The 12,131-nt window shown below is 40.3% G+C and overlaps 1 long non-coding RNA gene across 1 annotated transcript; it reads left to right on the plus strand.

Moving 5' to 3' along the window:
- The first annotated feature begins 1,023 nt into the window (after window positions 1–1,023).
- Window positions 1,024–4,953, plus strand: LOC148783176 (uncharacterized). The gene is made up of 2 exons (XR_016050379.1): window positions 1,024–2,487; window positions 4,722–4,953. It is a non-coding gene; the product is annotated as an uncharacterized LOC148783176 (long non-coding RNA).
- Window positions 4,954–12,131: the final 7,178 nt, after the last annotated feature.

Raw genomic sequence — 12,131 nt, forward strand, 5'->3', positions numbered from 1 at the left:
TGAAAATTAGGGTTTGACTATATAGAACTGAAATTGGTAGGGTTTTCCCTAAGGTTTAACATAATGGACTAATAATATCTAATTTGATTTTAATATTTTTCTGTACTGCACTGAATTTTCTCTCTTTAGATTTGACGTGCGTGTGTGCATGTCAACTTCTAGAACAAAATTAGGAACCCTAACCCAGTTTATCCAATGCCTAGTAGACCGAGCTGGGTCGGTTTGATCCATTCAAATCTAATTCTATGCTTAACAATGATTTGAATAACTCTCTCTCAACCCAAAATTTAAACAATTGTTTCTCTCTCTCAAAAACCATGATTTAAATAAATCAATCCCATCCCCCCCTCTCCATCCCTTCCACCTAATACCACCTACCCATACAATTGTAAATTAGAGTTTGGAATCTCGTAATCAAAATTTCAATCCATGAACTCAAGAACGGAATATGACCATTGCCTTCAAACAAAAATCACTGAAAAAACCCCATTGAATCCAATACCAAAGCCCATATCAATACTCATCCAAAACCATGGATTCTCTAATGTTCCGTCTCTCATATCCCTGCTATTGCTTGAATTTGGGTCTGACTCGTTGCTAGTGCACTTCTCCAAAAGAGGAGGACCACGAAGATGTGGGTTCCCGTATTATGATGGAGCAATCATTTGGCCACTATAAGGAATTGGGCCTGATAAATTATTGAAGGACAAGTTCAAAAGGCTTAAGAATGATATAGGTGGCATGCCTCGAGGAATTTTACTAGAAAGCATATTGTTTGATAAATCAAGGTATTGCAAACTCCCCCCCCATCTTTTGAATCTTGTCTGGAATCTTCCCGCTGAGATGGTTTGTCAATTATTCTGGAATCCTTCCTGATAAGTTATTGCTTGAAAAGTCGATCATTGTCTCAGGAGAATATTCTCAGGAGAATATTTCCGTTGATATGCTCAAAATTTCCCATTTACAAATATACCGATAGGGAAAAAATAACGTTCTTCAATACCACCTGTAGATATATCCAAGTCCACTCTGTAATCCTCTGGTGTCTTGGACCTGATCATTACTGTTAAGTTGTTCAAAATAGTTGGGATGGTGCCTGATAGATTATTGAATGCTAGATCTAGAACTTGAAGTGAATATATGTGTGATATCCCCTGAGGAATAGTTCCTCTGAACATATTAGATCTTATGAGAAAGCACGAAGTGCCTTGATGCGTTTGCGAATCCAAGATGGAATGCTCCCTGACAACTTGTTCTCACTGAGATCAATAACCTTGAATTTTGAAAAACTTCTCAATGACAATGGAATCTCACCTGATAATGCATTGTGACTAAGGTTCAAGAAATGCCGATCAATTAGGAAGGTAGCAGGAATAGGACCCAACAGTTTATTTCTTGAATGTACAAGACCACTCAAATTTACCATCTCTTCTACGGAGTTGGGAATCAATCCCGTAACACAATTATCATAGACATGAAACCATCTCAGATTCTGCATGAGTTGCCCAATGTTTCATGGAATGGAACCTGAAAGTCGGTTGTCCTTGAGACGTAGAATTCTAGCTTCCGAAATTTCAAATAAGTCATTTCCACTAGGGATGTAGCCATGCTCACACAATTTTGTAGGCTCTTTGACTTATTGCAGATCTGATTTGGCAAAACATTGGAGGAATAGACATTTGGGTGTTTATTGTTTTGGTACAAATCAACTGGGGAATTTCCAGAAAAGCTGTTGCTTATGTGGAGAAGTTTATGATCTTGAGAGTGAGGCCTAGGGAGTAATGTCCTTTGAAATTCATTTGTAACGACCTAGATTTACCGGGCTTAGAGACACGCTCGCGGCAGTAAGAGAAGAGAGAGAAGGTTGCCGTGCATGCAAGGAGAGAGACTGCCATACGTGCGAGAAGAGAGAGAAGGCCACCGTGCGTGCAAGGAGAGAGGCTGCCGTACGTGCGAGAAGAGAGAGAAGGCCGCCGTGCACGAAAGGAGAAAGGCCATCTTGCATGCGAGAAGAGAGAGAAGGCTGCCATGCATGCAAGGAGAGAGGTTGTTGTGTGTGTGAAAAGAGAGAGAAGGCCACCGTGTGTGCATGGAGAGAGGCCGTCGTGCGTGTGAGAAGAGAGAGAAGGGCACCATGCGTGTGAGAAGAGAGAGAAGGGCACCATGCGTGTGAGAAGAGAGAAGAGAGGCCGCCATGTGCGACCCCATCGAGCCCATGCCTACCACTGGAGTGCCATTTATCTATTGCATACTCACATGCGTGCCACTTGTCCCTTTGCATGAGGATGTGAATGCCACTTGGCAAATTCGAATTGCCAACTCCCACTCTTGGCATATTTAAGCGCCCTCTCTCCTCCCCCAAGCTTTGTTCATTCACTCATCCTTGAGAACCGGTTCTCAACACTTCAAGCTTTCACCCCTTGGGACCATTATTGAGGAGCTTGGAAGTGACCTATGTAGGGGATTTTGGGATATATTTGAGCACAGGTAAGTGGACCTCACACTCATGTTTCCATAGTTTTATTAAATCATGCAAAATTAAGCAGAGTATAAGTGTGATTTTGATAGGAATATGGCTGCATGCTAGTGAAATGGTGGGTGTTTGTGCACTGTTTTTACAAAACTTTGGATTTTATTGGCATGATGAATTTAGGACTGAAAATAATTCTATTGGTCATGAAAATCTATGGAAGAGTACCCTTGTATGTCTAAATTAAGATGACATAGGTATTTTGTTAATATCTAATTTAATTTGAAAGTTATTGATCATTTTATAAGATGTGCCAAAAACCTTGCTATGAATGTCCAGGGACCTTGCATGTTTTTGTAACGAACTTTTGACTGATCATATGATATCAAAATAACCTCAAACTACTTTTATTTAAAACATGGGTGTCTAATTCAAAGTTTCTTTCGGAAACATGTTTAAATTCCTAATGGTTTGAGAAATATGCCCCTATTTGCATAGATATGTCACTGTTATAGGTTGCAGTGAATTTCCAGAACTATTGCTTAATTTGTATCAGACTGTTAGCTAGTCAAATAGTGTCCAAATGACTTCTAACTAGTCTAAAATGAAATATATTTGTGTCTAATTCAAAATTGGTTTTGAAACTATGTTGAAATTCCTTATGGATGAGGAGTTATGTCTCTGTTTATATGGATATATCACTGTTACCAGTTACAGCAGTTTCTAGGACTATTACTCAGTTTGTAAGGAATTTTTCACTAACCAAATGGTGTCTGAATGACCTAAAACTACTTTTATTTAAAATATGGACGTGTCCACTTCAAAATTAGTTTTGAAAATATCTTGAAATTCCTCATAATTTGGAAGTTATGTCTCTGTATGTGTGGATATGTCACTGTTATCATTTGCAATAATTTCCAGAACTATTGCTCATTTTGTACTGAATGTTTGACTAATAAAATGGTATCCAAATGGATTAAAAGTAGTTTTAAATGAAATATGGGTGTGTCTATTTAAAATTTTTCTTTGGAACTATATCGAAATTCTCTGTGATTTGGGAATTATGTCCTCGTTTGCATGCATATTTTACTATATTATCAGTTGCAGTAAAACTTCATACACATTGCTTGTTTTATGAATGACTATTCATTGATCCATATGTTTCTGAGTAAGGCTAAACCACTTCTAAATGAAAGGTAGATGAATTTATGTTTAATTTGGTTTTGGGACTATGATTAAAATCTTCATGGAATGGAAGTTAGGCCAAATTTTCAAGAGGTCTTCATAATGAAAATTCTATTATGTTATGAATTATTGGATATGCATACCTTTGATAAAGTGAATGATCATGAATTCTTGAATAATTGTGATAAGACATGCTTGGGCATGAGTAAATGCTTATGAGATATGCATGTGTATAGTCATACTCTGATATGATTAGACTGTGATTTGAACCATTATGCAATGGGACACCCATTGGTGGTGAGAATCTGATATGATGAGACTATGATATGAATCACTACAAAATAGGTCACCCATTGGTAGTATGATATGAGATTCTGAGACTTTTGTATAAGGCACTACACAACGAGTCACCTGTTGGTAATGTAATATGTTTTGATATGATAATAAAGTTATGCCGACAGTTAAGATCTTACCCAATGATAGGAATGGGATTGGGATGTGATTGTGAATATCTAAGAGGGTCACGCCCCCTGGATTTATATGGGCACTACGCTTTGAGTCAACCATTGGTAATGTAACTCCCTCTCACTTGAAAGGCATAAGGAGAGGTCGTGTCTTGCAAGGCCACAACCTATTGAAAGCCCTAAAGCATACTAGGGATTGTGTGTGTGTGTGTGAAGACATTACAAAATGGGTCACCCATTGTCATTGTCTTCCCTCTTGAGCGAGGGTAGAAGTTCCAAGTTACAGGATTAGATTGGCCTGATCAATAAGACTTCTACTTCTGGAGTAGGAGGAACTAAGATTGCCTGTATGTGTGTTTTGCCTGAAATTTTGATTTGTTATTTGATAAAATGATGGGGTAACTGTTATCTCATGCGATGTATGATATTCCGAATATTTGATTTACACTTCTTCCATCATTACTAAAAGATTTGTGACACATAATTTCATGTTATGACATCTGCATGAATTTTTGGCGCAATGTTTATGAATATCATTGTATAGGCTAGATGTGTTCACTTACTGGGCTTTATAGCTCATCCCTTTGATTTTCTTTGTGTAGAGTGATAGCCTATAATCTTTGAAAGTGGGCAGTTGGGTACTCGTGGCTGGCGGTTGAAGTTTTGGGTGTGGCAAAGGAATATTCTTTCGATTGTAGGTGTTGTAGGCGGTGACCTTATAGTTGTGTTATTTGAAGTATTATAATTTAGATGTTGGGCCTTTGATGCCCCGAACATGATTGTAATAAAATTTTGGAGCTTGTATATATTTATAAGTTGAATTTACTTTGTCAAGTTCTTTGTGTCTGTGTGCTTGGTTTTTTTCTTTTCTTTTGTGGTTTGCTTTGATTCCGCCTTCTAAAAAACATTGAGCGCACTCCCACATGAGTGGCATTCACTACTCCCAGTCGCGGTCCCGAACTCTGTCGCCCTCCTGCTGGTGTGGTAGGGGTCATGGGGTGGGGTCGTGACATCATTAGATCCTAGATTTAAAGTTTTGAAGTCTTTAAGGTTCCATAATTCCGGAGGAAGAAAACTAGTGAGATGGTTGCCTTGAAGAAACAAGGAAACAAATTTTGGGAGGTTTCAAATGAAGGATGGGAGTGAACCATTGAGTTGGTTATTTGCAAGATCCAATTTGTAAAGATTTGCTAAATTCCCTATTTATGAGGGTATTGGTCCTGTGAATAAGTTGCCTCTGAGAGCCAAACTTCTTAAATCAGGCCAATTGATGAAAATGTATGAAGGGATTGAACCAGTAAGATATTGTTTTTAATACTGAAGTCAGAAATTCTACTCAATGCAGCAAATGATGCTGCTAAACAACCTGTTATATTATTTCCACCAAGGTCTAGGTAACTTAGGTTTGTGCAAAGCCCAAGATGAGATGGGATGCTAGAGTTCGACCCACACCTAGAGAGATGTGGATTGTCAAGAGCCCAAAGTTGCCTAAGAGACACGGGGATGGATCCACCCATAAAATAATTATTACTCAATTTTACGCTTTAGAGACCTGAGATTAAGCCAATTTCATGAGGAATTGAACCTGTGAAATTGTTGCCATCTAGCATGAGTTCCTGCAAGTTTGTTACCTTCTTGAGCTCAACTGGAATGGAACCAATTATTGAATTCCATGAAAAATCCATGTGTACCAAATTCTTGCATCCAAAAATGAAGGTTGGGAACTCTGTTAAAGAATTATCGCTTAAAGAAAGGTAAGTAAGAGACTCCATGCCCAGAAATCTTGTCGAGTCGGGAGAAGTCAGATAGTTTTCTCCAAAGTCCAGAAACCTTACCGGTTTCAGTTTACGAAGCTGATAAGGGATCCGTCCTGAGAGGGAGTTGTATGTGAGAGAAATGAATTGAAACTTTGTAAGATTGCTAATCTCCACTGCACTAAACCCTTAAACATGCTGCTGCTCGAATCCAATACACTGAGCATCGAAAGAGTGCCAATACACTTCGAGATCTCACCTTCAAGATTGTTCGAACTAAGATTGAGGTGGATTAAATAGGGTAATGACAAGAAGTTGAACTCATTAAGAGTAATTCTCAAACTGCAATTGTAAAGGCTTATCTCAAATGCATGTCCACCATCGTCGCAATGAACACCAGCCCACCCGCAATAGTTGGTCTGATTATCGGCGTCGAGAAACCATGAATCCAAATTGGAAGCTTTCAGACAGGTTTTCCAGTTAAATAGTGCTTCGGCTTCAAGTCCAAACTTCACATGGGCGTATCTTCCTAATGCTGGGTCGGATCGAGCCAAAATTTTGGGAGCATGTTCGTCTCGTCGGTCTGGTCGATTTGATATGGGGCACGCAAGATGACACGGCCCGAACCCAAAGAAATCGAAGAGAGAATTTCACTGAAAATTTCCAAAAGTAGCAAGGAATTTTCAGTAGCATGTCCCCTCGATCGAACTGCCACAACACAACGCTCGCATGTCGGATCGACCTCAAACTTGACCCATTACAAGCACGAGGTCAGAGGATTCATCTGAGCTGAACCTCGCATGTGATGGACGATCAGATTCGACACACGATGATTACAAATTTGCTGCAAATTCTGGCCACCGAAATTTGAACTCCAGCCAAAGTTTCCTAATTTGGAAAACGATCGTCCGGGCACCAAATCGAGTCGTTCTTTTTGTAGAATGATCGTGGAAACATGCTCACCATGCTACAGTGAACAAACCGGTGAAAAACACTGAGAAATGGGTTGAATCTTAAATCTAAGTTTGCACATTTTCGCATGTTTGTTACGACATGATCTTAGCCCGAGAGCCCGATCCATGGCTCAAAAAGGGTATCAAAATGATCATCTTCTCGAGATGATCAAGAAAAGAATAGTCTTTTGGCCGGATGAAGACTAGAAGGACCTCGAACGGATCTCGGATGATCGTGAAGATTGCATGGCCATTTCAGGGACTGATTTGGAATTTCATGAATTGTTGGTGCAAGGGCAGAATCATCATTTTGCCCTATTTTCTTTGAATTTATGTAATTCATTTATGGTTAATTTTCATCAATTAGGTTAGAATTTGGGTATCCACCCATGTTTAGATCTAAATTCTGTATAAGGATGTACTCCCAACATGTAAAGGGTCTTCTTTCATCAATTAAAAATTCCCCTTTTTTTGCTTGAGTCTTAGGTCACAGTTTGGAGAGAGAGAGAGAGGAGAGAGAAAATCTGGATGGGTACCCCTGGACCTCAAAGGTAACTTTCTCTTGCCTCTCCTCTTCTTTCCCTTCTTTCCTTTCTCTCTCCTTTTCTTTCTTTTCTCTCTCTTCTTCCTTCCTTTCTCTCTCCTCATCAGTCCTTTCCCTCTCATCTTCTACTTTCTTTCCTCCCTCTCTCTCTGTCTCTCTCTTCTCAAGGGCAGCAATATGGGCCTACCCTTTTTGGTGGGATTCGTTGCGACTTTTGTCTTCTCCCTCTATCTCTCTCCTCTCACAGGGACAATGATGTGGGCGTACCCTTTTTGGTGGGCCTTGTTGCCATTCCTATATTCTCTCTCTTCTCTATCTCCCTACTTTCTCTCTCTTTCTTCTCATATGGCAGCTAAGCTACCGTATGTGTGCTCTCTTTTCCCTACTTTCTCGTCTTCTATTGTCACAGATGGCAGCTAAGCCGCCATTTGTGCATTTTTTTCTTCGTTCTCTTCACAGACGGCAGCAAGCCTTCGTCTGTGTTCTTTCTCTTTCTTCTATCTTTTCACAGATGGCAACTAAGCTGCAGTGTAAGGACCCAGACTATCCCGGTCGGTTGAGTGCACGGCAGGATAAGTAGAGTGTGGGCCGCACAGTTATAGAAGGAGAGAAGAGTCGCACAGCGATGGGGCGCACGACAGTGTGAGTCGGCAGGTAGGCGTAAGAGAGTCTTGCAATGGTAGGCGCACGGTGATGGGAGAGCACGGTAGAGCAGTGAAGGTGAATAGGCGCAGTGAAAGCGCACAGTAATAGATGTGAAGGAGAGAAGGGGCACGACGATAGAAGGGGGGGTAATGCCACGTGCGCGTGTGAGCTGAAGGATGGGCTACGTCGTGTGGGTATCACCGGCTGAAGAAGGGATAAGGCACAACCCATGGCTCTAGCGTGCATGAAGAGTGTTCACCACTTGTATTGCTTTGGGTGCCACTTGCCCAACCATTAGTGCCACTTTGCCACTGCCTCATCTCATGAGTACTTAAGCTACCCTCTCACGCACGCCACTCATCCTTCCTTCATCTCTCTCTCTCTAAGGCAAGGTTGGGAAAGATTGGTGAGCAGCCATTGTTGGGTGGGTGTGATCTGTGTAATAAGAGTTTGTGAGAAGGCACCATTACTGATCAGGTAAGTGGATCCATCACCATTGCATTGTAGTCATAAGGATGCATGGGGATTTATGCATGTGAAATGAGCAATGGAAGTATATGTGATGTAGCAAATTTGGGGATTTTGTTCTATTAAAATGGTGGATGTTGAGAATGAATATATGACTCTTAGATTATGTAAGAAATGTATGTTATGTGTGTGCATTGTGAGAGAATGGTTATTATCATGTTCCTCACCATGAAATGAAGGTCATGGAATGTGTTCTTGAGACATGTTGTATGCCACTGTGAAATTCTAGAATTATGTGTGTGTTTGGAAGTGGCTTTTAAAGAGACCAATGGGGTCCGATTGGCCTCAAAATACCGCCATTGGAAGGATATACGAGTCTAGTAAAATATTCATTTCTTCCCACGGTTGAAATTCTTTATAAAAATAAAGTTATATTTCAAAATGGGAAGGTACATCACTATTGACTGTTTTTCCTGGATTTTTCATTAATGCCACTGTGGTCACTGATTTTAACCAACCAAACGAAGTTCATTTTCAGCCAAATCACAACCATTTGAAATATCTTTAAATGAGCTAAAATTTTCATGGAGGAACTATTTTGAAACTCTTTTTAAATTGAAATTTATACTTCATTTTATGAAGGTATGTCGCTGTTTGTAGTTTTGATAAAATCCAGAATTATCGCCTTGTTTGGAACGAATTTTTGAACCACCAAATGAAATCGAAATGCTTTAAAATTAACTTTGTTAGAAATATGTACGTCTTGGATCAAACTTTTCTTTTGAAACTGTCACAAGTTGCTTCACAGTTTGGGAGTGATAGTGCTATGAAGCGGGGTATGTAGCTGTCCTCTGTGCACCGCAAGGTGCAGCCAGTAAACCATCACCTCTTTGAACCTTTAAAAGGCTAAAAGAGGTCTAATTGTCTTCATACCAATCCCGTTTGAAGGATAGGTGTGTTTAGTACAAATTTTTTTTTGGAATCAGCTTCAAACTCTAAGCGGTCTAAAAGTTACGACCCTCATGGTGAGCGCATGTCATTGCCCTTTATGACAGGAAAGTGAGCGGTAAAAATTAAATAAAATAATGTCATGATTACCATGGTACTATCATTATGATATTGCTTAATATGATGTGCCACTATCAAATGTGATATGTGAATGGATACCTATTGCATGAATGAAGGTATCATGCTACTTATGTGATATGTGAATGGATACTTACTGTATGAATGATGGTATCATGCTGCTTATGTGATATGTGAATGGATACCTAATGTATGAATGATGGTATCATGCTGCTTATGTGATATGTGAATAGATACCTTCTGTGTGAATGATGGTATCATGCAGCGTATGTGGTATGAGAAAGGGGTACCTACTATGTGAATGATGGTGCTGTGCTGCTTATGTGATGTGTGAATGGGCACCTACTATGTGAATAATGGTGCTGACAGCTACCTGATGGGAAGGGCACCTACTATGTGAATGATGGTGCTGGAAGTTGCGATCTTTGCCTCACTCCCTATGATAGGATGGGAGTCAGGATGTAAATAATAGGAGGGTCTTGCCCCGCAGATCTTTATAGGCACTACGCATTGGGTCACCCAATGATAGTGTAACGCACTCTCGCCAGAAGGGCATAAGGAGAGGGCCGTGCCTTGTAAGGCAGTGCCTATTGAATCCCCAAAGTGCGTTGGGGATGTGTGTGTGTGTGTGTGTGAGGGTATTATGAAGTGAGGCACCCACTTGTCGTTGTCCTGTCTCCTGAATGAGGGTAGAGGCTTTAAGCGGCAGGATTGGCTTAACCTGAGCAATAGAACCTCTACTTCGGGTGTAGGCTTTGCTAATTTTGCAATTGTGTTATGTTTCCCCTACTGTATTGTTTGTAGTAAAATGATTTATGACTCATGTGCTGCATATTAGACTGCTTCTTCATAATATCGTGAGAATATTGGAAAGCATATTGGAGGACTCCACTTGGTACTTTGTGAATGTATATATATGTACACTGCATAGTGCTATCGCTGTTATACTAGTTGGTATGCAATGGTGTAGATAAGCTTACTGGGCTGTTAGCTCATTCCATCTTATTTACATAACTGTAGAGTGAAGAGTGTTGACTTCTGTGCTAAAGTGGTGGCAGTTTGGGGGTTGAAGTTTGAAATTAAGAAGTTTGAAAAGTCGTCTTCAGAAGATCGTCATAGTATGATTTGGTTGTTTCAGCATGATGATATGTACTTTATTTTGTGTATTTTGGGCCAGTAGTGCCTTAAAGTAATTGTAAAGACTTTTGATATTGAATGAATAAGACGACTGTACTTTTGAAGTGATATTTGTTTGTGAATGGATTTATTTTAGCTTTCTTTCATGGTTTGCTTTTAATTTCGTGTCTTTATGTGTTGAGCCACTCCAACCTGAGTGATGTTCGCAACCTCCGGTCGCGATCCCGCACTCTGTCGCCCTCCAGTAGGGGTTAGGGGGGCAGGTTCGTGACATGCTACTTGTGTTTTCTCCCTCTCTCTCCTCTCTCTTCAAGGATGGCAGCAAGCCACCATCTGTGCTCTTTCCCTTTCTTTCTTCTCTCTTTTGACAAACGACAGCTAAGCCACCATCTGTGTTTTCTCTTCTCTCTTTTTCACAGACAGTAGCTAAGCTGCAGCTTGTGTTCTCTATCTTTCTTCTCTCTCTTTACAGAAAGCAGCTAAGCCATCGTCTATATTCGGTCTTCTCTCTTTTTCATAGACGGCCGCTAAGGCACTACTTATGTTCTCTATCTCTCTTCTCTTTCTTCATAGACGGCAACAAGCCACCGTCTATGCTCTGCCTCTCTCTTTCTTTTCTCTCATCACAGACGTCAACAAGCCACCGTCTGTGCTCTGTTTGTCTCTATTCACAGACGGCAGCAAGCCATTGTCTGTGTTCACTCATAAGCTGCGGTTTGTGTCTACTCATTCCTTTCTTTTTCTCGCTTTTCTCCTTCTCTCTTCCCTTTTAATGTTAAATGTTTTTTTCTTTTTTTATTTGAAGGAGCTAGGTGAAAGCCAAACTAGCCTCCTCCCTTTATTTTTCTTTAATCACTTGCATTATGAGAGACAAGTTGAAAACCATACTAGCCTTTCGTTTCTCTTTAAGAATCTTCTCTCTACTCTCTTTTTGAAGGACTAGTTGAAAGACATACTAGCCTTTCATCTCTCTTTTCTATCTATACTTTCTCCTCTCTCTTTCTGAAAAATTAGTGAAAGACAAGCTGATCTTTGTTCCTATATTCTACTATTTTCTTTCACTGTCCTTCTTTGCCTCTTCCTCATTTTCTTCATCTCACTATCTTTCGCTTTCAATTTTCATTAAGAAATGATGTCACGAACCTCTTGTTAAGAAGACGCTGAAAGGCTGTTCAATCGACACGGACTCGATAACATCGTTTCCACATTTTCCCTTTCGAATGTACATGCTCGTGTGCATTCACCTAATGACAACGGGGAGTCTTCTGATCCACTTGTCTGTACCCTAATGTGTGTGTAAAATTACAGGGAAGAAGAAATAAGCCAAGCGAGATGATTCTAAACAGGCCACAGGCCACGGGGAATTCCAACGTTATCTAAGATGGCGCCCACGCAAGTTAGCCCGAGTGCGTCATGGACCCAGGT

Source organism: Amborella trichopoda, chromosome 2, assembly GCF_054954075.1.
Source record: "Amborella trichopoda isolate Santa Cruz 75 chromosome 2, AtrichopodaSantaCruz75HAP2 v2.0, whole genome shotgun sequence".
NCBI lineage: Eukaryota > Viridiplantae > Streptophyta > Magnoliopsida > Amborellales > Amborellaceae > Amborella > Amborella trichopoda.